The sequence below is a fragment of the Lepidochelys olivacea genome (genome assembly GCF_965140295.1).
Source record: "Lepidochelys olivacea isolate rLepOli2 genome assembly, chromosome: 9".
NCBI classification, from domain to species: Eukaryota; Metazoa; Chordata; order Testudines; family Cheloniidae; genus Lepidochelys; species Lepidochelys olivacea.
The window spans coordinates 94281190-94305861 of record NC_140419.1 but is presented as its reverse complement, the minus strand read 5'-3'; the positions used below and the strand labels follow the sequence as shown (position 1 = coordinate 94305861).

General features: G+C 40.4%; 1 long non-coding RNA gene across 1 annotated transcript in view; it reads right to left on the bottom strand.

Annotated features, from left to right (window-relative positions):
• Positions 1-24672, bottom strand: part of LOC311525749 — a 238184-nt gene that overhangs the window by 59901 nt on the left and 153611 nt on the right. The gene's annotated exons all lie outside the window — the stretch shown is intronic.

The following is a 24672-nucleotide window of genomic DNA, read 5'->3' as shown; positions in this document are numbered from 1 at the left end:
GGGTTAAGGTAACAGATGTCAGAGAGGACTATAATATCTCTCAGATGCTGACCCAACATGCAAACTTGTAACGTGCAATAAAAGGAAGGAAAGCATATGCAAACTCAAACTCCACTTACAGATGCAGAGTCATGCAGCACAGCAGGTTATGATCAAATATTCTTGGGTACTGTTCTTTGTTGCACTTCACCATAATGTCCAATTTTCCCACAGTCATTACATTCTGCCTTCAGCACAGGGGCATACTTAGAGGAATTTGCTAAGTGCTTTGTAAGGCCATAACAGAACATGGGCATGAATATTAATTTGGCTTGTGAAGATAGTGCTTATAGTGTGAGTGCAAAACTTTCACTTACCCTGTTTGGATTATGGTTCTTCAAGACCACTTAATATAACTCATTACTATTGGCTGGGTATCTCTTCCAGCAAGTAGCTATGAATTACTACCTAGTTCACTTTGGTTTACTAGAGTAATCATTTTCCATACTGGAAGATTAGGTTCAAGTAACAGCACACACAAGTGTGCTCCTGATTTCAGACTTTGTTACCCACATGAAATTCAGCCTGTTAGATACGTGCTTCCCATAGTGCACTAATGCAGTAACTAAAGGTTAATTAACTAAGTGCATACAAATAGGTTAAGATGAAATTCCTGTGTGTTGCTCTCTTCCTCTTGTTTCATGAAATGTTAACATATTTTTTACACTGCCTACTGCTTTGTTGTGCTTAGATTTATTTTGAATTTGTTCCTATATTTCTATTACATGCATTGGAAACTGAACCAAAGAGGTGTCATGCTGTATATGCAATTGAAAAGGACACAGTAACTTAACGAGTTAGAAAACATGCCTTACAGTGATAAAGCCAAGGAGCTCAATCTATTTAGCTTTACAAAAAGAGGGTTCACTTGATTAGCCTATAAGTATGTACATGGGGAACAAATAATTAATAATGAGCTCTTTAATCTAGCGGAGAAGGGTATAACATGATCCAATGTCTGGAAGTTAAAGCTAGACAAATTCAGACTCAAAAGAAGGTGTATATTTTTAACCTAGAGAGAAATTAACCACTTAAACAATTTCCAAGAGTCAATTGTACCAAGTACGGACAATTTTTAAATTAAGACTGGATGTTTTTCTAAAAGTTCTTCTTTAGAAATTGTTTTGGGAAGTTCTGTGATCTGTGCTATACAGGACGTCAGACTAGATGATCACAATGGTCCCTTCTGGCCTTGGCACCTATGAACCTAAAGAATGGGTAAAAATGATAAGCTAATGTCAGACAACTGAGCGAAAGGTTAGTGTTGAAATCAAAGGACTCTCTTCCACTGTAATGGAGTGAAATGTGGGTCACAGGTTGTTGCGTGCATCTAGGAACCTGAAGGCCTCATCACTGCAGTATTTGAGCATCTCACAAACATTAAGGAGTGAGACTTTAAAGAAACCTAAAGGATTCAGATGCTTTTTTATTATGATTCACGGAAAGTAACTGGCTAAATTCCCTAGACTGTTTTGAAAATCTTCCCACACCCCTGTCAAGTAGGGAAGTATTATTGGACCCATTTTACATAGAAGGAACTGATGCACAGAGAGAATGGGTACTAGAATGTCCTAGTTGGTTGCAGAGGGGACTAAAGCTCCTAGTATTCCTCCGCTAAGCCCAGCTCAGATGGCCAGGGGGCTACTCACTTGATCCTATATGCTGTGAATACTGGCTGGGGAGGGAATGTATAGGGGTGGGGTGAAGGAGGAGCTTTGTGTCTGCCCTATCTCTACAGAAGCCATCCTGACTAGCTGGCCAGTTCACAGCCGGGAGTAGCACACAGAAGCTGGAAATGGGCGACGGGGGATGGATCACTTGATGATTACCTGTTCTGCTCATTCTCTCTGAAGCACCTGACATTGGCCACTGACTGAAGACAGAGTACTGGGCTAGATGGACCTTTGGTCTGACACAGTATGACCATTCTTATGTTATGTAAGCTGTGTCATGAAAAAAGATGAAGTAACTCAGTTCATCCCAGATCAAATGGGGAGCAGGGGACAAATTGTAAGCACATGGTAAGAACTGGTTCTCTGGTCTGCTTCTAGGACAGTGCAACTACACACTACCTCTTCCTTACGGTACATTGTAAAGTTAAAATCTATCACTAGGTGATTGTCCAAAGTGACATGGGAAGACCAGTCTAGGGCACAGCCTGGAATTGGATTCAGACCACCTGCTTCGCGCACCAGTACCTTTGCCATAAGACCATTATTCCTTGCCACAAAGCAGCTCTGTAATTATGAGGTGAAGATGAAGGTGACAGGGTTGAACATGCTGTGGATAAAAGTGCTGAGTCTTTCAAGAGATATTGACATGGAAGGGGCAACGCTAGCAGGGTTAAGGGATGAGATAGCTGTCCTGGCATAATGAGGTAACGAGGACACTGAGTCATAATTCTGAATTTCCCTGCTTCTGAGGGATTAAGTCCAATTTCAGCCTGTTTAAATAGTTCTTGCCATTCTGAATTCTTACTGGTATAATGTGCTGCTGTTCATTTCAAAGTACTGGATGGATTCTCTAAGCATGTTCTCACTCTGTTTTCCCTCTAAGTTATTGGCTCTGTGAAATAGCTGAGACCATTTAAAAAAATAAAGTCTGTTTCATTATCTTTCACTTGCATTGTGTCTCATGAAATATCATCAACCATAAGGATTCGGGGGACATCTTTTTGCCATAGCAATTTTTATGGAAACTCTGAGATTTATCATGGTGAACAGGATGAATTCTCAGAAAGACAGTGCAAAAAAGGCACTTAGAGGAGACCACTGATCACATGTGGCGCTCTCCTTTTCCCCAGGCCAGCCAAGAATCAAGGCATTCTGGGATTTGTAGCTCCCAGGACTGAAGGTATTGTCGGAGTTTGCACCACGGCATGCTAGGAGGGGAAAAACTATCTCAGTGACTACTCCCAACAGCAGGCTGCATAAGCAAGAGTAAACATTTAAAAACCATAAAAAATGGAATTATTTTGGAACAGTTTTTTCATTAAGAAATGGCATTCAGTCTTTACTTTTCTACTGCCAGCCTATTTATTCCCACCCACTCTGTGCTTTACTTCCCCTCAATGCCTACAGGGAATTCTCATCACTTTTAATGAATAAACAGGCCAAACAGATTTTTAAGTCAATGATTTTTGTGACTGTCTAAAGTCTAAATGGCAGAGTTAATCAATATTTCAGAATCCTGCTATCTTTTTTTTTCAAAACAGTGGAGCATTCCATGGATGTATTTTACAATCTGGTTGTTTATTTTAAATTAAAATATTAGCATCTTTCCTCCTGTTTCTTAAAACAAGATGAAGGAATTTAAAAGGGGAAAAAAACAGGGCTAATGAAATGCTAAGGTTGCAAAATCAAGCATTCCAAAATTATTATATTTCAAAAATTAAAGGTGTCTGTTGCAGCTTTAATTAATTGTATATGTGTAGTATTTTAATGAATTCCTTTTTTGTTTGTTATTAAGCCCTACCATAATAAATAAAGGCTATGCAACGTGGACAAAGTAACACAGGAGTAGGGACATTCTGATTTTTGTGAGATTTCCTGACATTCATTGTCATGTATGCAACTTTTTTATTTAATAAATATTTAATAAGTAAGTTGCGACTTCTTATCCAAGGATGTGACTGTGTGCGACAGAGCCATTAAACCAACAACATTCCATTTGGAGAGAACAAAGAGGGGAAATATTGAATGGCTGCACTGATGGAAAGAAGGGAGAGTTAATCCAGTCCCATCTGTCTTTATTTCGTTAACCCACTCATGTGGAAAACACAAATCGCTGACAACAGCGACTGTTGTGCTGTTGTTGCTACTTCTGCTTGCTAGGTTATCTCCTTGCCCAGGACATCCGATGATGTAATTTAAAATATGGTTGAAGATGCTTGAGAATGATCAGCTGTGATTCATGCGACAAGGCAACCATGACATGAGATACATGTGTAAGCTGTTTTATTGCAATGCATTATAGATACAAGGGCCACCTATGGTCGTCGCTTCTGAGGCTGGGTCTTGCGTGAGACTGGCATGGAATCAGAATCAGACTTTTGATCTATATCCAAAGATGGTTTTGAGTTCTGTGTGGGTGAAATTATATATATATAAACATTTAAAAGTCACTATGGCAACTCTTTCCCTGCTTCTCATCACCTCAAGACCCCAACTCAAAAACAATTAGACTATAAATGTTTGAAACAGAATGCAATACATCATGACCACATACACAAAAAAGGCCGGCTCCCCAGCTGAGGTAAATCTGTGTCATTCTATTGAAGTTAATTTACACTAGTTGAAGATCTAGCCTCAGTAGTGTTTTTGCTGAAGATCCCAGGTTTGATTCTCACTGACTTCCTAGCTCCTTTAGCTCACCATAGGTATAGAGTTGCTGGGACTAACCACTAATGGGAGACATGATCACTTGTACTAGACAAGTCTATTATATTACACTTTAATGAGGCGTATTTAAAGGGTATGTCCATGATCAAATTTGAAAAACAAATTGTGCTGAAGTTATAAGCAACCAATGACAATTTAGCACCAGAACTCGATGAAGTTTTTTTATGCACTCATTCCCTGCTTAGCCTGAGCCAGGGCTCAGTAGATCCAGGCTGCTGCTGAGAAAATCTGCATGATGAAAATTGTTAACATTCAGCAAACAACCGAAGAAACACTGTCTTAATATCAGGAAGAAGGAAAAATTGTGGTTATTAAATAAAATGATTCTTTTAGGGCCTCTCTGCAATTTCATTTGCATTTTGCAACAATCTTCAATTTCTAACCTTTCATTACAAAAAATTGCCTTCCGCTTTGCCAAGACACAAACATCACAGTATAAATAGTGGTGGTACCAGCTGATCTGTTAACCCAGCCTTGCAGAAAACAACCAAAAAACCCGCAACCCCTCTCTTGCCCTAATTCCACCTCCAGCTTACTACAGTGTTAAAGTTGCACAGTTACAATCAAAAATCAGAAAACACAAAAGTTAATATCCCTAAAGTGACACTAAGGGCATGTCTGGAAGGTATAACTTCCAGCTTGCAGAGCCATACCCATTCTAGCTCTGCTAGAGTCAGCATGCTAAAAATTACAGTGTGGCCATGTCGGAGACTATAGATCCTAGCTAGCATGGGTATGTTATCTTAAGCTGGAATTTACACCGTCCCATACTAGTGCAGACATATTCTAACTCAGGGGTTCTCAAAATGGGGGTCGTAACCCCTCAGGGACTCACAAGTTTATTACATGGGGGCTGTCATGAGCTGTCATCTGCCACTCCAAATTCTGCTTTACCTCCAGCATTTATAATAGTGCTAAAGATATTAAAACATGTTTTTAATTTGTAAGGGAGGGGCGCATTCAGAGGCTTGCTCTGTGAAAGGACTTCAAATTCAAAAGTTTGAGAACCACTGCTCTAACTCATACATGTTGGCAATAAGTATATTATACAATGCCTAATTTATGGCATAAACCATGATATGTTGGGTTCCTCATTTAAGGCACTATTTTGCTTAATCATGGACAATGCCTCCTGAAGCTGTGCAGGAGATCATTTTACTCCAGCTTTCTTAAAAAGGGTGTTGTGTTTGCCCCACTGCATGCCTGCACTCAATGAGAGGCTTTAAAAAATCAAGTTCATTGAGCAATGGATCAGGTCCTCAGTGGACACACTTATGTGATTTGTAGCCTATAGGTATAGGGGAAGGTAACCTTGCTTTGAATTTCTGGTTGTGATGACCTGAAAACTTAAACTCATCTGAAAACAGTTTAGTGTGACTGAGATCAAGAACACAACTCTGGTGGCACTCACATGGAGCAAGAGGGTTTGCTTGAAACCTGACCTGATCTGATACCACTATTAGCCTAGGCTTTCTTGGCAGGTTTGTGTAACTGGGCTGAATTTCTTGGAAGTAGTACCACCTTATTCAGACCCACCTGGATGTTTGTAACTGCACAAGCATTGCAGGAAAAGATATTTAAGGCCAGATTCTGCCATCCTTTTGACTTGTGTTTACTCAGGTAGTTCCACAGACATCAGTGAAGTAAGGTACTACACAATGCTAAGTAGCTGGCCCAGTGAAATTAATCTAAAACTCCAAAATAGCAAAAGCCCGGATATAGTGTTAAAAGCAACATGGAATTTCATTCTTTATAAATGCAAGACGAAATATGGTATGTGAGGCATTATTCAATAGTTAGAATGAGTGAAGAACTGTTGTTTCTTAAATCCCAATGGGCTGAGTATACAGTAGGTATATGATGTCATCAGATGTAGCTGAGTTTTCTTTTGTTCTTTTTCTTGTCTTTTCTTCTTGCTGTTACTTTTAAGGTTTGCTCATGTAATAATAGAAGAATATTACCAGTAGGGAGATCTGAAATGACTACACCAATTATACAGTGACACAAGGTCATACCAGAGCATATTCAGGCCAATTCACTTGTGTAGTAGCATAGATCAAAGCGCTTGTTGAAGGTAGAAGAGTTCATTTGGTGTTTAGACTTATAAAACTAATTGGACGCTATTTGCATTGTTTTCTCTTACCTATTTCCTGTTATGATGCAGCAAACATTTAGATTGTGTATGCCCCGTAACTAAATAACCGATCCATGAAGCCTTGTGGACTGCTAATGGAGGACTTGTATCAGAAAAAGTGCTAATTTCAAAGCAAATGGCCATTGATAACTGGAGGTCAGAGACTCAAAGTGCATTCCGCACTCACTGTCATGAAAGGAAAAGCCCATATGGGTTGGAACACTGTCTGAAGAAGTTACAAATATGGATTTGAGGAAAGATCCTTTCTCTCTGGATTGTTTGGACTCTTACAGAGAACTGTACCAGATGCAAAGCAGAGATCCCCAGACACAACCCTGAAAAGACTTTTGGGAAACTGTCAGTTTATTACATACTTTCGCTATTTGGAATTACAAACTGTGATTCATCTACATACATTTTAAACTCTCCTTTCCTTTTCTTAGCTAATAAATCTTTAATGTATTATAAAATTGGCTGCCAGTGTTGTCCTTGATGTAAGATCTGGGGTAAGTGACTGGTCTCTTGGGACTGGGAGCAACCTGATCTGATGTGATTTTTGGTTTAATTGCCCATTATCACAAAGTCCAGTTTGTCTGGATGGCAAGACAGACGGGAGAGTTTAAGGGGACTGTCTGTGACTCTCTGGTAAGATGGTATAGTCATATAGAAGTTTACATTTGTTACTTGGTTGGTGAAGTCTAATTATAGAACATACCACCAGTTTGGAGTGTCTGCCCTGTTTCTGGCAGTCTGCCCACACTTGTGAGCCACTCCAGACATCATGACAATCAGTTGTAAGATCTGAGGCTTATGTTGCAGATATACAGCAAGAAATAGCACTGTATTGTCGGGCAAGGCAGAATGTTAACCTAGCTACTCCTTGACACTGATTTAATTGGCCTAGCACATATGCGTGCGGTGTTTGCGACAGTAATTAAGGTTTTCTGAGCACTCAGAAAAAACATCTTTGTTATTGTTTTCTATTTTTTTAGAAAAAAAACCAAACTCCCTCTCAGATGAAACTCATGGGCCTAATTAGGGATTCATTAAAATTACTGGCTTCTACTTTAAAATATGCTTGCTTGGTCAGATTCCAGCACAATGTACATATTTTAAGTGGCGGGTATAACCATTTCTATTTTCTGTCACTGTCCCCATCCAAACTTTTGCTGATCAGCAAATTCATCTGAAATAGAAATATTTGCCTGCTTTTGTCCCCCACATCACAACTTTCAGATTCCCATCCTAACCTGGCTTTAACAAACTGATTTGTTTAAAGAAAATAATGGCCCTTTTCTGCTATTTGTGTCCAGCTGTAGCTCATGATCCTGCACCTAGAGATGCTATGATGATAGGTGTGCTTATGGATGCACAGCTGAACGATACATATCCCAACTATAGGTATAAAATGATGGGGTCTCAATTAACTGGTACCACTCAAGAAAGATCTTGAAGTCATTGTGGATAGTTCTCTGAAAACATCCACTCAATGTGCAGTAGCAGTCAAAAAATTACACAGAGTGTTGGGAAACATTAAGAAAGGGATAGATAATAAGATAGAAAATATCATATTGCCTCTATATAAATCCATGGTATGCCCACATACTGAATACTGTGTGCAGATGCGGTCGTACCATCTCACAAAAGATATATTGGAATTGGAAAAAGTTCAGAAAAGGGCAACGAAAATTATTAGGGGTATGGAACAGCTTCTGTATGGGGAGAGATTAATAAGACTGGGACTTTTCATCTTGGAAAAGAGATGACTTAGGATATGATAGAGGTCTATAAAATCATGACTGGTGTCAAGAAAGTAAATAAGGAAGTGTTATTTACTTCTTCTAGTAACACAAGAACTAGGGGTCAGCAAATGAAATTAATAGGCAGCTGGTTTAAAACAAACAAAAGGAAGTATTTGTTCACACAACGCACAGTCAACCTGTGGAACTCTTTGCCAGAGGATCTTGTGAAGGGCAAGACAATAACAGGGTTAAAAAAAGAACTAGATACATTCATGGAGGGTAGGTCCATCAATGGCTGTTAGCCAGGATGGGCAGGAATGAATTCCCTAGCCTCTGTTTGCCAGAAGCTGGGAATGGGCAACAAGGAATGGATCAATTGATGATTACCTGTTCTGTTCATTCCCCCTGGGGTACCTCACATTGGCCACTGTCAGAAGACAGGATACTGGGCTAGATGGACCTTTGGTTTGACCCAGTATGGCCGTTCTTATGTTCTTATGAAATAGAAGAAATAAAATTAACTAGGTAGGTAGCTGTCTAGACCAGTAGGATGAGATAACTGGTAAATAGCTAAATTGGATAGACTACACAACTGCAGACTTCAAACTACATACAATAGTGATGAATTGGTGGGGTAAACTGGTTGTGAACCAGATTTTGAAAATTTTTCAGCTCCCATTTAGGCACCGAAATAACAACCAGATTTCAAACTGGATCACACTTGCACTGGAGCTTGGTATTAAATAAGATAAGAACAAGATGGAGCCAGTGATGTGACTCAGCTAGTGTTGTGATGAAGGTGGAAACATCTGAGTCCCCCCTGGTGGGCTGAAGTGACTATAACTACAGAACTCTTTAGTCAGGTAGAAGTGGGCTGCATGCCACCTCACACAACACTGGAACATAAGCAGTAAACATCACTCTGGCGTTTTAGTATGCCCTTGGTTCAGTAGAGACTCATGATCTAGAGTTCCTGGAAGCAGCAGATTTGGCAGCATTGTCTGCCAACATCCCACAAGTCATGATCTAGTTTGAGCTGGCTGAATAATGACAAACTGAGACAATAAACAAATACTACCAGAAAAACACCTTTCTATACATATCGGCAATAACTTGCATAAGGCACTCTCCAGAGCTCTCCACAATCAATGGTTAGCAGTACAGTGGCACTCTCATGTTAAGTTTGCTTTGCTTGACACCCATGTTCATGCAAAGGTATTTCAAAGTCATTTGAAGCAACAATTCAGATCAAATATACACAGAGGTGCTTTTCACAACATATTTAACTTAACAAAATGCTGTGATTGCATTACATTTTAGTTGTCTGTTTGTTGTTAGTACCTGCGTACACAACAGAAGCAGACTTTATTTTACTACTAATACAATTAATATGGGGCATAAACATGTCCTTGTTTTATGTTTGTTTAGGGTTAATGCACCCAGAACACTTTTCTTGCATTTTTTTTTTGGTCAGAGATTTCTCATATCCTGTTGTCACAGCAACAGCAAACATAACTAGTTAGCACAGTCTTCCCCCCCCCCCCCTTCTGTGCCATTCAGATTGTAATTCAAACATCAAGATTTGCTAATAATGTGACATTTTCCTATTAAGTATGCTCTGAAAGGCTTTTGTAAGCTGTTTTCCTGAAGATTAGACTGCTTGTTTTTCTTTGCTTAAATAAATGTTAGAATTTTTTCCCCTTTAATTTCAAGGTAGACACTCAGCCTTGTAAGTTCAGATCATTTACTGAGGCTATTAGAAAGAATCTTCGAGGTGGAAATGTTCAGAGTCAGTCTGTATTTTTACAACAACATGGCCAGATTTTCTATATTAGACTATATAATAAGGACTTATTCCTTTGAGTACTTCAGAAGGAAGAGTTACTCATCTTACAAATTATTCAGTTAACAGCTTATAGTTGCCACTTTTCTAACCAGTAAATTCTTGTAGAGATTTTCTGCCTAATACATACAAAAAGGAACTGAATTGCAACTCCATTAAAAGAACAGAACAGTTCCAAGATGGCTGCCCAAGTCTCCAGTGCCAAAGTACTGTGAATTAAAAAGTATCTGAAAAAATGATTTGATACAACAACTCCAGAGCATCCAGAAAGGGTTGTGGATAACCAGGACATTGATGTATGGCATTGACGTGTTAGAAATAGATGTCACATTCACTGCCATTATCCAAGTGTTACAATAATAGAGTCACATTGCTCAAAGAACAGCAGAGTTAAGGTTGCATTGGTGTATACATTAACTCAGTATTCCCTGGTTTTCAGAGGTTTGAATTTTGCTGAACTCTTCATTCTGGAAAACCATGAGATATTATTGAGCAACTTTAACTCTGAAGTAATGAAGCTTTTGTGGCAGTGAATAAAAGGCTCATTTCAGTTGCTTATGACATTTTTGACAACTTTTTTTCCCAGCATGAAAATTGGAACACGCTAGGCCAAATTCTTCTTTCTTTCTATACTACTGTAAATCTGAAGTACTGTATATGCATTGGTTTTACTTCGATTTACACTGGTGTCACTGAGAGCAGGATTTTTCTTATGGTCTCAGCTTGAGATCTTAGTTTGTCACCAATCTGGAAAATATCTAGACTGGCCAGTTTTAAGTTGGAGGTTCGCAGAAGTGATATAGTCTACAGAGGGTCTCAGACAAGTTCTTGAGAACCAATCAGTTTGCCTAATTTTAAAGAATAGATGGCATATCTCCTCTTACATCATTCCAGTTATCCTGATTTTTTCCAGCTGCAGTTATGGCCCATTAGTTTTGTCACGCTGTGGTATGTACCGTGACACATTTCAGGTATATATTTTCTTCTGTCAAAGAGATTGCTGTTTAGTATATGGCAGTACCCTTTACTGAAAAAGCTTTATCCCCTGCCACCAGAAATACAGTCCTGGCAACTGAATGCAGAAATGCATCAACCACACTTTTTGCAGTACTTCAAATGATGATACGTCATCCCTCAAACTTGGGTCATAGACCATTTAGAGTTTTAAAGAAGACCTCAGATTGCCCCGTCAAGGTTCCTTCCCCACTCTGAACTCTAGGGTACAGATGTGGGGACCTGCATGAAAACCCCCTAAGCTTATTTTTACCAGCTTAGGTTAAAAGTTCCCCAAGGTACAAACTATTTTACCTTTTGTCCCTGGACTTTATTGCTGCCACCACCAAGCGTCTAACAAATATAACAGGGAAAGAGCCCACTTGGAAACATCTTTCCCACCAAAATCCCCCCAAGCCATAAACCCCCTTTCCTGGGGAAGGCTTGATAAAAATCCTCACCAATTTGCACAGGTGAACACAGACCCAAACCCTTGGATCTTAAGAACAATGAAAAAGCAATCAGGTTCTTAAAAGAAGAATTTTAATTGAAGAAAAAGTAAAAGAATCACCTCTGTAAAATCAGGATGGTAAATACCTTACAGGGTAATCAGATTCAAAACCTAGAGAATCCCTCTAGGCTAAACCTTAAGTTAAGTACAACCTTAACCTTAAGTACAAAAAGACACAAAAACAGGAATATACAATCCATTCAGCACAGTTTATTTTATCAACCATTTAAACAAAACAAAATCTGATGCATATGTAACTAGATTGCTTACTGACTTTTTAGAGGAGCTCTGACCTGCATTCCTGCTCTGGTCCCGGCAAAGGCAACACACAGACAGAGAGAACCATTTGTCCCCCCTCACCCCCCTCTGCTCCAGCTTTGAAAGTATCTTGTCTCCTCATTGGTCATTTTGGTCAGGTACCAGTGAGGGTCTCTTAGTTTTTTAACCCTTTACAGGTGAAAGAGTTTTTCCTCTGGCCAGGAGGAATGTAAAGGTATTTACCCTTCCCTTTATATTTATGACAGCCCCCAATAGTGATCCACAGCCAAACTATTGTCTGAGGCACCAGAATAGACATGCTTGTGTCAGTTCACCCTACCCAGAAGGTAAATAAATGTGTGTAATCTGATACTGTACTATAGTTAAGGTAGGGAACATTTCTATTCGGCAATCCTATATAAACTATATTTGCCCAGTATTATGCCCTATCCCCCAGTGTTTGATTTTATAACAGACATGCTGATGTATAAACAGCCAAACATAAGTACGTAGGTTGACCAGACAGCAAGTGTGAAAAATCGGGATGGGGGTTGGGGGTAATAGGAGCCTATATAAGAAAAAGACCCCAAAATTGGGGCTGTCCCTATAAAATGAGGACATCTGGTCACCCTATAAGTATGGCGCAGCAGGGGTAGTCACAGTATCCACTGATTTGGGAGACAGGGTTGCAGATAAAGAGAGGAGGCAGCAAACTTGGAGGAGGCAGCAAATTTGTCCCAGGATTTGTGGATTTTATGGGTTTAATTTCAGCCTTGACTTCCATTTAATGTACTCTTTTGATTAGATTATCTGCTGTGCCAAGCTGTGTATTAAGGTGTCAGTGATCCTTAGACAGGTTTTGAAGCCATTCCATCGCATAATGGCTATTGGAATCAAATGTTTGTTAGGGTTTGTTACCTCCTTAATGCATAAATTGACATTAGCCAATTAAACAACCAAAAAAGCTCAACAACATTACGTGAAAATTAAGGCTAAGATTTGAACCCAGAGAATCAGGACATCAAGGTTTCTTCACTAGGAAAAAATGTGTTCTTAACTCAAGTTACTTAATACGTGGTAATTAATGCAAGGTAGAATCCTAGTGAAGATAGGGCAGTTTGTAGTTTTCACATGAGTTAGCAAGCCAAAGTAAAGCTGGGATTCCCCGTAGTCTAATTGAAGCTGCTAACTTCTCTTTGCTAGCATTTTACATGGTCTTACTTACCTTCAGTTAAGCCACACGTATCTTCCTTGCGAAGATGCACTCTCAGAGACAGAGTGTAATCTCCACTCCTTATTTTCTGTCAGTAATAAGCACAGTGACAAATCTGCCCCATGCCCCTGATGAGAGTGGCTTAAACAGAGCTGTTAAGGGCTGTCTTGCTGATCCATGGACTGAATAGTGGGGACCTCTAAATACTCTATCGACACTAAGTGGTAATGGCTCGATTCATTGTGTCAATGATCTCTACAGACACGGCCCCTACAAGTCATGAGAGGTGGTATGTCCTTTTTCTTTTCTTTTAACTCTGAGGTATTTTTTCACACTTTCTTTTCTTTTTACTTTTCATTGGTTGGTAACGATAGAAAGTCAGTCTAAGGAGCACCACCAGTACCCTCAGAGGGCTGGCCTTTTCTGGATTCCTACCAAAATGTGGGCTTGCAAGGGAATTTCCTATATGCTATGGCTGCATGAATCCTGCAGCTTTTGATTTTCAAGGTTCTGCTACCAGAGGCCTGTAGAGAATGGTTCATGAGTCAGCACCACCACGCAGGTGGTTCCCAACAAATGCTGCATTCGGAGAGCCACTCTGAGCTGAAACTGCTAGGGAGCCCTGATGATTTCCCTGGGTAACCAGTGCTAAAGACTGTTGACTGCTACCTATTTCTTGGTTGAGAGTTAAATACTGCAGCAGAAGCAGAACTGTTTCCTGAGCTTAACCTACCCCAGATGACCTGGTTGGGAAAGGCTTCCTAGCTGTGCCCTGAACTCTGCAAAGGGTGGCAGAGAAGCCATCCCGAAGACTTTAAGAAGAGAGGAAGGCTCCAGCCCCTCTGCAAGTCTAATTATTAGGAAATGAGCACTATGGGTGGGACCCTTCAACTGAGTGAGGCAACTTCAACCTTGGTCCATTGGTCCTGGGTTTGAATACAACTCAAATGGATTTTAGTTATGACCATTCCTGCCACGGCTGGTTGGTCATTAGAAGTTTGAAGAAGGCTAATTTCACCTGGCAAAGGCCCTTAAATCACAAGCTTTCTCAAAGGACTCAAGACCCAGCATATTCTAATCCTTCCAGGTATAAGAATGTAAGACAGCTAAGAGTAAGTGCCTCTGCACCCTGAGCTGAATAGTTCTTAAATGACCAGGATCAGTTCTATTCAGCACTAAAAAAAGATATCCAAACTATGTTTCCAATGTGATCTTAGCTCTTGTTGGGGCATTGTAAATCTGTGTCAAAGGGAAGATTAATTATTACCATCAGTGATGAAAAACTCTTTGGAATCCAAGCTCAGACAACCACTTCGAAGGTAATGATCTCATCAATTTATTCTAATGACAATATTTTTAGAGAAAAATCACAATTCCACCCCTGTCCCACGCCAAAGAAAGAAACAAACAAAAGAAACCCCAAAACCCAAAAGACAAAATCTAACTATTTTCAGACTCCAGACTCTTAGGTTACCTGTTTGACACGGTTCAAGTGAGTGATAGTCACTACACTCAGTTCAAAACCATGAGCACTTTATTCAGGCTGTTTGATTATCTACCAATGGATTAGTGTGAAAAAAATCTACAGGTTGTTGATAGGACTGGACCAAAGAGAGCACAGATAGAAATGCAGTGTATTGACAGTTGGGCATAACTCGGTCCTTGAGGATTCATTCTTAAAGACTGTTAGAGTTCCGGAAATTCCACCCCCCACCCCCAAAGAAAAGTGACTTTATTTTAAGTGATACAAATGTATGTTCATGTTTAGAGTGTTAGATCTTTGTGAATATTTTTTCCCCATAATAAAAAAAAATAGTGGCAGAGGGAGATGCTCATATCAGTTAATTAATAAGAACCTGCCTCTGGTTTTGAGGGTATCTGAGTTTTTTCTACAGGTTACTTCCCAACCAACTGCTGCATATTTGTGATTATGACTGCTTAGTCATGGGGAGCTATACCACTATAGGTGTATGAAATGATATTTTTATTGCTAATACCGATGAAAACAGCAATGTTTTCTGTCAAGCATAGATTTTCATTGCATGAAAAGTTATGAGTCTAAATATAGGTGAACTAAGATTTTTCCAGTGACATTATTATGAACATACGATGTAGAGTTATAAACATTAGTTATGAGTTCATAAACTGGAGTTTTCGTAAACTGGAGTTTTCCTGTCCAAGTCTAAATGCTTATCCAATACTTACTATTAAAATGTCAGAATTTGCCAACAGGTACCACACAGTGAGATTTGAGATACCAACATTAAGCCCTGTTTTGAAGAGTTAAGAACAACTACAGTAAAAACTGTGTTATCCGGCACTTTACCAACCGGAAAGCTCTAGAAACCAGCCTTTCTGATATCTCCCAATACAATTTTCAATAGGTTTGCCAGGTGTCCAGTTTTCAACCAGAATGCCTGGTCAAAAATGGACCCTGGTGGCTCTGGTCAGCCACACTGACCAGGCCATGAAAAGTCCAGTTGGTGCGGGGTAGGCAGGCTCCCTACCTGGCTCCACGTGGCTCTCCAGAAGCGGTGACATGTCCCTGCTGCTCTTAGGTGGAAGAACGGCCACAGGGACTCCATGCACTGCCCCTGCCCCGAGCGCTGGCTCCACAGCTCCCATTGGCTGGGAACCATGGCCAATGGGAGCTGTGGGGGTGGTGCCTGCAGGCAGAGGCAGTGTGCAGATTTGCCTGGCCACATCTCTGCCTAGGAGCAGCAGGGATATGTTGCCACTTGCGGGGAGCCACCCGAGGTGAGCGCCACCTGGATCCGGCACCCCAAAACCCCTCCCACACCCAAAATCCCTGCCCTGAGCCCTCTCCTGCACCCAAACTCCCTCCCTCCATTGGTAAGTATAACTCTTAGTTAACCAGAATTTTTGACTAACTGGCACCCTCCGTTCCCCCAACATGCCGGATAACAAAGCTTTTCCTGTAATGTGTTGCTTTCTGCTAGCACAGTGCAAAAAGGTGATTTTTTTCCATGGGAGATAATATTCTTTTCAGGTCATGATCACAATAGATATTGACGGTACTCTGTAGATTTTCATGCTCTCTATCAAGAAATAATTTACAGCTATTTACTCTATTTGTAAAACTTTCTCCTTGGGACCCAATTCCCTGAATTAATCATTTGTTTATCTGTCATTCATATCAAACGCCACTTCCTCAGCACAAACAATTAAGCTTAAATTGGTTTTTACCTTCTCAGTTATCTAATTAAATAAATGCTAAGCAACTTCTGTAATGAGCTAGATTAGAGTGTTAATACTTGTCTGAGTTTGTGACAGAGATACATGCAGATATTTAAGGTTATGTATTCAATTAAGCAAACTAGGGCTACCGATCAGCTTGTGGTAAGCAGGTATTTAATTATCCAACACAGGTTTCCACATGTCTCTTTGAAAACCCTTTGCATCTAACCTATCATTCTAATTTCTATTTCAGAAAATAGAGTAGATTGACTAGAAACTTTACATTACAATAAAAGGGTTCCTTTAATTCAATTTTAGTCAGTCTGTTGGAGGACCCTCATTGGTTTTCACACATAGAGTTAGAGGCTGAGGAACAAGTGTTAAAAATACAGGTTGGGTAAACAGTAAGGCCCTTGAGAATTATGGGATTTAAGAGACAGTAGGACAACCAGATCTCTTTCAGGGATAGATAGAAGTCAACATCCAAATAAGATTTTTGTTTTTGTTTTTTGCTAAACCCACTTTAAATTCACCTCCCTCCTCAGTAAATTAACCAGCTGTAGCCTTAGTCCTGACAGAATAGTACAGGGTGGAAATCAGATTTTGTGGAATAAAAGGTGACTGGTGGGTATTCAATTATTTTATGAACCTCCACTGCTGAAATGTTACGTTTTTCTGCTTTTGGTTTCATAGGCAGCAGTTCTACTTGATATGTGCAGTTGTGATGGCCTCCACTTTGCCTGACAGACTGGCTACGGTGTCAATGGTGCTCAGAATAATTTACTGTGGACGATCAAGTGGGAGTGGGAGTAGAGGCAGGAAGTACCTGGTGTCTCAGTACTTCATGTGAGGCAACAAAAATTATTAGGGGACTGGAACATATGACTTATGAGGAGAGGCTGAGGGAACTGGGATTGTTTAGTCTGCGGAAGAGAAGAATGAGGCGGGATTTGATAGCTGCTTTCAGCTACCTGAAAGGGGATTCCAAAGAGGATGGATCTAGACTGTTCTCAGTGGTAGCGGATGACAGAATGAGGAGTAATGGTCTCAAGTTGCAGTGGTGGAGGTTTAGGTTGGATATTAGGAAAAACTTTTTCACTAGGAGGATGGTGAAACACTAGAATGTGTTACCTAGGGAGGTGGTGGAATCTCCTTCCTTAGAAGTTTTTAAGGTTAGGCTTGACAAAGCCCTGGCTGGGATGATTTAGTTGGAGATTGGTCCTGCTTTGAGCAGGGGGTTGGACTAGATGACCCCCTGAGGTCCCTTCCAACCCTGATATTCTATGATTCTATGACAGGTGGCAAGTCAGACTATAGGGTGAGTAGGACATTCCAAGGATCTCTGCTTTTTCTCTCTTTTCTCCCCCTTCCATGGATTCAATCACCCACCTTTACTCCTCTGAGAGATGGTACAAACCATTTTTGGAAATAAGGAAGGTTTTCCTTTTAAATCAAATTCTAAAGTCTTTCAATGTCAGCGCCTTGTCTATGCTGAGTTGGCAGGCAGCCTCTCTGAAGCCAGCAGCGTGAGAATGAACAAATAGTTTCCTTTTCAGAGCTGGCTTTGTTTCAGAAAAATGCCATTTGCAGGGAAAATCAGGTTCTCGGCTCCTATGGAGAGTATTGTTTTTTAATATGTGAATCGTAGGAAAACATTGGGTAAAGAGTTAATAAACTGGACTCTTTTCTTGATGTGCAATATGATAATAATACAATCATAGTTATTCTGTTCAAAATAATAACAATGATCAGAAGCATACATTATAGGCCCAGCTGTGAAACAAATGTACAGTTGCCCTTTGCAGCTTATCCAAAGCACATTAAGCAGAATGGGAAAAACTCTGATCCACTTACATGGGCTTTTGTTCAGATGGCTGATTGAAACACACTACTAACATGCACTTGTGCTCTGTCTGGCATTAGTCCCCTACACAACTGCTCCCTCTCTCCCCGATCAACTCCACATTCTCACCAAGAGCACTAATAATTCTAAAGTTGTGTGTATTGTCTATTGCTAGATCATATGAATGAGCATACAGACCGCTTCACCCAGGCCCTGTCCCACAAAGCCATGGAGGGCATTCATGAAGAGTAGTTTTAGGATGAACCAGGAGACCAGCTTCGGACCCCTATCCCCACCGCTTTTTGCATGGTCGTGAGTTCTTCAGTAGTTTCTGTATATACTTCCTGCCAGACTTAGGCCCTGGGATTTTAGGTGAAGATTTTCAAAAATGCCCAGACATTTTTAATTCAATCCCCACACACCAAACTTTCAGGAGTCTTGCATAGATTCCAAGGCCAGAAAGGACCACTGTGATCATCTAGTCTGACCTTCTGTATAACACAGGTGTCAAGGTTCCTCCCCCACTCTGAACTCCAGGGTACAGAAGTGGGGACCTGCATGAAAACCTCCTAAGCTTACTTTTACCAGCTTAGGTTAAAACTTCCCCAAGGTACAAATTAATTTTATCTTTTGTCCTTGGAATAACCACTGCCACCACCAAACTCTAACTGGGTTTACTGGGAAACGTAGTTTGGACACGTCTTTCCACCCAAAATCCTCCCAACCCTTGCACCCCACTTCCTGGGAAAGGTTTGGTAAAAATCCTCACCAATTTGCATAGGTGACCACAGACCCAAACCCTTGGATCTGAGAACAATGCAAAAGCATTCAGTTTTCTTACAAGAAGACTTTTAATAAAAATAGAAGTAAATAGAAATAAAGAAATCCCCCCTCTAAAATCAGGATGGTAGATATCTTACAGGGTAATTAGATTCCAAAACATAGAGAACCCCTCTAGGCAAAACCTTAAGTTACAAAAAAGATACACAGACAGAAATAGTTATTCTATTCAGCACAATTCTTTTCTCAGCCATTTAAAGAAATCATAATCTAACGCATACCTAGCTAGATTACTTACTAAAAGTTCTAAGACTCCATTCCTGTTCTATCCCCGGCAAAGCAGCATACCGACAGACACACAGACCCTTTGTTTCTCCCCCTCCTCCCAGCTTTTAAAAGTATCTTGTCTCCTCATTGGTCATTTTGGTCAGGTGCCAGCGAGGTTACCTTTAGCTTCTTAACCCTTTACAGGGGAGAGGATTTTTCCTCTGGCCAGGAGGGATTTTAAAGGGGTTTACCCTTCCCTTTATATTTATGACAACAGGCCAGAGAACTTCCCCAAATAATTTCTAGACAAGATCTTTTAGAAAAACATCCGATCTTGATTTTAAAATGATCAGAGATGGAGAATCCACTACGACCCTTGGTTAACTGTTCCAATAGTTAGTTACCTTCACTGTTAAAAATGTATGCCTTAGTTCCAGTCTGACATACATGGTTGTCCTGTTATTCAACAGTTGGCTTGTGATTACCTCTGAACAGAGCTGGTCAGAAAGCAGATTTTCCATTCCACAGGGAATTCCAGCATTTTAAAATTTGTTTTCATTCTGAATCAGAATAAAGAGTCAACATTTCAAAATTTCTTACAGAACAGAAATTTAGATAAAAATTAGAAAAATGGAAATGTTTAAGGTAAAATTGTTTTGTTTCAATAGTGCCAAAATACAATTTTAGAAAACATTAAATGTATTAAAATTATACAAATATTAAAATTAACATTAACAATTAAATTTATAAATAATCAATTATTTAAATTAAATATTTTAATGTTTTATACAAGTAAAAATGAATCAAAAAGTGAAAAAAATAACATTTTTACCTTATTGAAATAAAAGGTTTCAGTATCACCAAAACAAAATGAGAATATTCTAAATGATTCATGTTGACGCTTTTCTGGCAAAATTTTGTTCCATCATGAACGTCCCATGAAACACTGATTTCTGCAAAACCGAATTTTCCCATGGAAGACTCTTCTGACAAAAAAATTTCAACCAGCTATACCCTTGAAGAATGCTCCGGCAAACCATTCTCCAATTACCTCCTAGTGATTCCAGTGACATTTTTATTGTCTAGCAGATGTCAGAATCCAACTGGAGATTGAAGTGGAGGACAAATAATGAGAGAAATCTCCAGAGGGGACAGAGATTATATTCAGTCTGAGGCTCTCTCATTGTGCACCATCTAACAGAAGACTCCTTAGGAATCAAGAACTAGAAAATAATTATGAAAGAGTTTTCATATATACTGTAACTATTGACACCAGGGGAAAAAAATCTAAGCAGCCATCTGCCAGAACTAAAATACAGCACATAAAATATACATGTTGCCTCAGCTGGCCTATGTAATTCATTTAAAGCTCAGACATCATCTGCCATATAGTGAACCTTGAAAATGGTGTGTTTGAGTCAACATACTCAACATGAAAACTATGTCCAACTACAGAATTAAAAATGTCTGGGCATTTTTCAAAATCTTCACCTTAAAACCTTCTAAAACCTCATATTAGCCTCACAGAGCTGACTGTTGTCAACATGCTGGTTGAATCAGAATCCGGGTTCTGAAATCATTAGCAGCACTAAATTCTCTCTTCCTTGGAAAGCTATTTTTGTTCATAACTATGGTAATCTTTATGAGGCTAGTATTTAGGAGAGCCACTTTTAAAGAAAATTAGTTGGAAAATGATTATGAAGGGGAGAAGAGTGGGGGTCTTGTGGTCAGAGTGTCTTATACTGAGGTATGCTATCCTCTCATCTTCCACACTGCCATTTTGTACTTCAGCGTCAAAGCTTTGCATGTATACAAAATAAAGTGAGTATCTATCCCTTGTAGCTGTGAAGAAAACTTTCACAATCTGAGGTAATTGTAACCGATAATGATGCCTGAGTTTGCGGAAAGCCTGAAACAGCAGCTCTAAAAGGTATGACCTGCCCCTATTCATTCCAGTGAGGTGTTAATGCAGATAAGCAATGATAATGATTTAAATGTTCACATTATCTATTTCACCACTTAAGAAAGGAGAGAGAGAGGATTGAATTATGAACATCTGCACAATGTACAGTGAGCAACAGCTCATTTTGAAACCACAGCTGAGTGGGCCACCACTTACTCATCACTCATATGCTGCCTTCTCCTGCAAACAAGATGACATAAAATCTAAGGATTCTAGCAGAGCTCAGGGGGTGCATTCAAACCTCACTGATAAGGAGCCAAGACCCAGGCACCCAGAAGAACTTTCTTGATTATATTTGAACACCTGCACAATTGTCTAAGAGTGGTATCACAGGACACCAGGTGTTCTGGAAGAACTAATTTTATTTTATTATTATTAACAGCATGATTCCTAGTGGTGAAGCCTGGGACTGTGCAAATCAGAAAGCTATCCCTGGGCTTTGGCACAGGCTTCCTGCGTGATCTTGGCCAAGTCACTTATGCCAAAATGTTCAAATTCAGGCACCTAAAGTTAGGCTCTTCCATCCATATTTAGGCACCAAAACCAGTGCCCTGATTTTTCAAGGTGTCGGAACCTAACTGCAGAGACCCAAGTTTAAAGATTTTGGCCTATAGTTGTGTTATCTCCCATTTTACAGATGGGGAAACCGAGACAAAAGACTTCCCTGCCTCACAAGTAGGTAGGGAGTATAAATACATGGCCAATGTCTGGGGGATAGTATGGCGATGAACACCACGGCGTGCTTGTCACTTGAATGTTCGTAAAGGATTACAGGCAATGGCCATGTGATAAAATAGGTTAGAGAAGTTACTGCTTGAAAAGGCAGCCTGTTGCTCCTTCTTGTGCAACACCCTCTGAAAGCCAACTCCGTGTATGCTGCTATTATCCTCCACAGGCAACAGAACCGCAGATGCAGCCATCGCACTAGTGTCGCTGATAACACTCTCTTGGATTAGTTGGCTAAAAGCTCCAGAAGAAAGCTACTATTGTATGCAGTTATGTAGCACATGCCACGGGATAAACCAGAACTCTTTGCTGTCTTAGCAGTCCAATATTCCCTAGTCTCACCATTAGAATCTGACTTACTAGGCATCAACCCATGTTTGTTCTTACAGGCGTGTAGGCTCATTAGGTGATGCTCTCAGTGACAAATGACCAAAATAAATCCAAGTGCTGTACGGATAAGAAACAACCTTTTTCCAAGTTAAATGGATCCTTCAGAACAATGGGGCTGGTTTCTGTTGTTCAAGCACAAGGCCCTACCAAATTCACGGTCCATTTTGGTCAATCTCACGGTCATAGGATTTTTTAAATCGTAAATTTCACTATTTCAGCTATTAAAATCTGAAATTTCACAGTGTTGTAATTGTAGGGGTCCTGACCCAAAAAGGAGTTGGGGGCTGGTTGCAAGGTTATTGTAGTGGGGGGTTGCAGGCCTGGAACCCTTATTTCTGCGCTGTATGCAGCTGGCAGTGCTGACTTCAGAGCTGGGCAGCTGGAGAGCGGTGGCTGCTGGACGGGTTCCCAGCTCTGAAGGCAGAGCCACCGCCAGCCGCAGGGCAGAAGTAAGGAGGGCACGGTATGGTATTGCCACCCTTACTTCTGTGCGGCTGCTGGCGGGGCGCCGCCTTCAGAGCGGCCACCCAACTCGGAAGGCAGCACAGAATTAAGGACGGCAGTACCACGACCCCCCCCACAAATAACTGTGTGACCCCCCCTTTCATTTTCATTCCCTTCATTTCATTTTTATCACTGAATTCCTCAGCGAGCTTGCCAGTGATCCTTGCTCTCCGCTTTTGTCCCCTGGCTCCCCGGCAAGTTATTTTGCCAGAAATAGTAATTGGATTGTCTTTTTTGTGTTTGACTTTAGGCTGGCATTTCTAAGGGGACCTGAGGAAGTTAGCCCCCAATCTCACTGAATTTCCATGGGATTTGGGCACCTACTTCCTTTATGCCCATTTGCAAACCAGAACCTAAATTCTGTATGTAAGTATCCTTCCTTTTCCACTTTTTGGAGACATTCTTCTGCACCAGCTTAATGACTGTGACGCTGGGCTCCTTCTGCTCTTACACTTTTCTGGGCCTGCCTGCTGGTATGCTTTTGACAGCCTCTCTTGCTCTCCCTCCTCTGTCTTTTTTTATTATTATTTAAGTGGATCAAGCTGCTTTCTAAGAAGGTTAGCTGCTGCTCCCAAGCAGGCCCCCCATGGACCCTGAAAGCTGTACTGAGAGGCTTCCCCCGCCCCAATTCTCTGACACAGTAATGGGAACAGAAGCTGGGATTCCAAACGGGGCTGAAGAAAAATCTCACAGGATTCTCAGTCTCAGTAATTCCCTCCCACCCCTTCACATCATGAAGTGGACTGCACACCCTGCTGATATATGGCCCCATTCACCATGCCCACGCCCCTTGTGTTAACGCTGCAAAATGCTACTCACTTTGCACTAGTATGAATGACTGCACGTGGCAGAAGTGAATGAGAGCCATGATCAACACTGGGTACTATTCACATGCAGCAGGGCCATAAAAAAACCGAGGCATATTTACCTGCATTGGTCACCCTTACGTATTCATGATCTAAATATAGGGAACACAATACAGCTTTCCCATAGCCCTTCTGATACTCCTTGGACTGTTAATACCACTATAAAGGTGACCAATGCAAGTAAATATGCCCAGTATTTTATGGTACTGCCACTCACGGTTTCAGAATGGCTTAGTAAATTTTTAACAGAACTTCCCCTTCTTGATGGGAACCACTTTTGCTTTTCAGTTGCTGAACCATTCACTTGGTCCTTTTAAATGCCTCGCCCCAGCAAAAGAATGGGGTGGAGAAAGAGACTGAGATGAGAGGGGAGTGTCAGGGTCAATCATTAAATGAAGAGGGAAACTGGAGGGTATAAAGTGTTAATGAATTTAAGACCCTTTTAAAAGTTAAATCTCTTCTTCCCCCACCCCCACTTCCGTTCTGGGCTGCTGTAAATGATGTGAAATAATTGTTGTGACAGACTTATTTTTCCCCTAGACCAGATGTTTTGATCTCCCTTAGGCCCTTCTTACCAAAGTGACAGCGGGTTTTAATATTCCTGTGCCCATTGTAGCAGCTGTGCAAATATTTCATTAACAGAAGAATGGCGGTAAGTATCTACTATTAATATCTTATGCTTTGTACTTTTCAAGCCATTCAGTTTAATGACATAAATGGGTGCAAATATTGGGATAAATAAATGCATTCTGAATCTCACATTGCATCCAGGAACTTGTTTGCATCCAGGAACTTGTGTATCGTAGTTCACAGAAATGGCATTTTTAGCTTCAAAATCTTTTGCATCAGTACAGTGCTCAGGCTAGAGAGTTGTATAACAAGCATTCAAGAGAATTAACAGAACAAAGCAAATTTTCTACAAAAATATCCATATTGTCAGAATGTCCTTTTATTCCACTTTTCATTAGCATAAAACTCAGGCTATGTCATGCAGCATCTGTT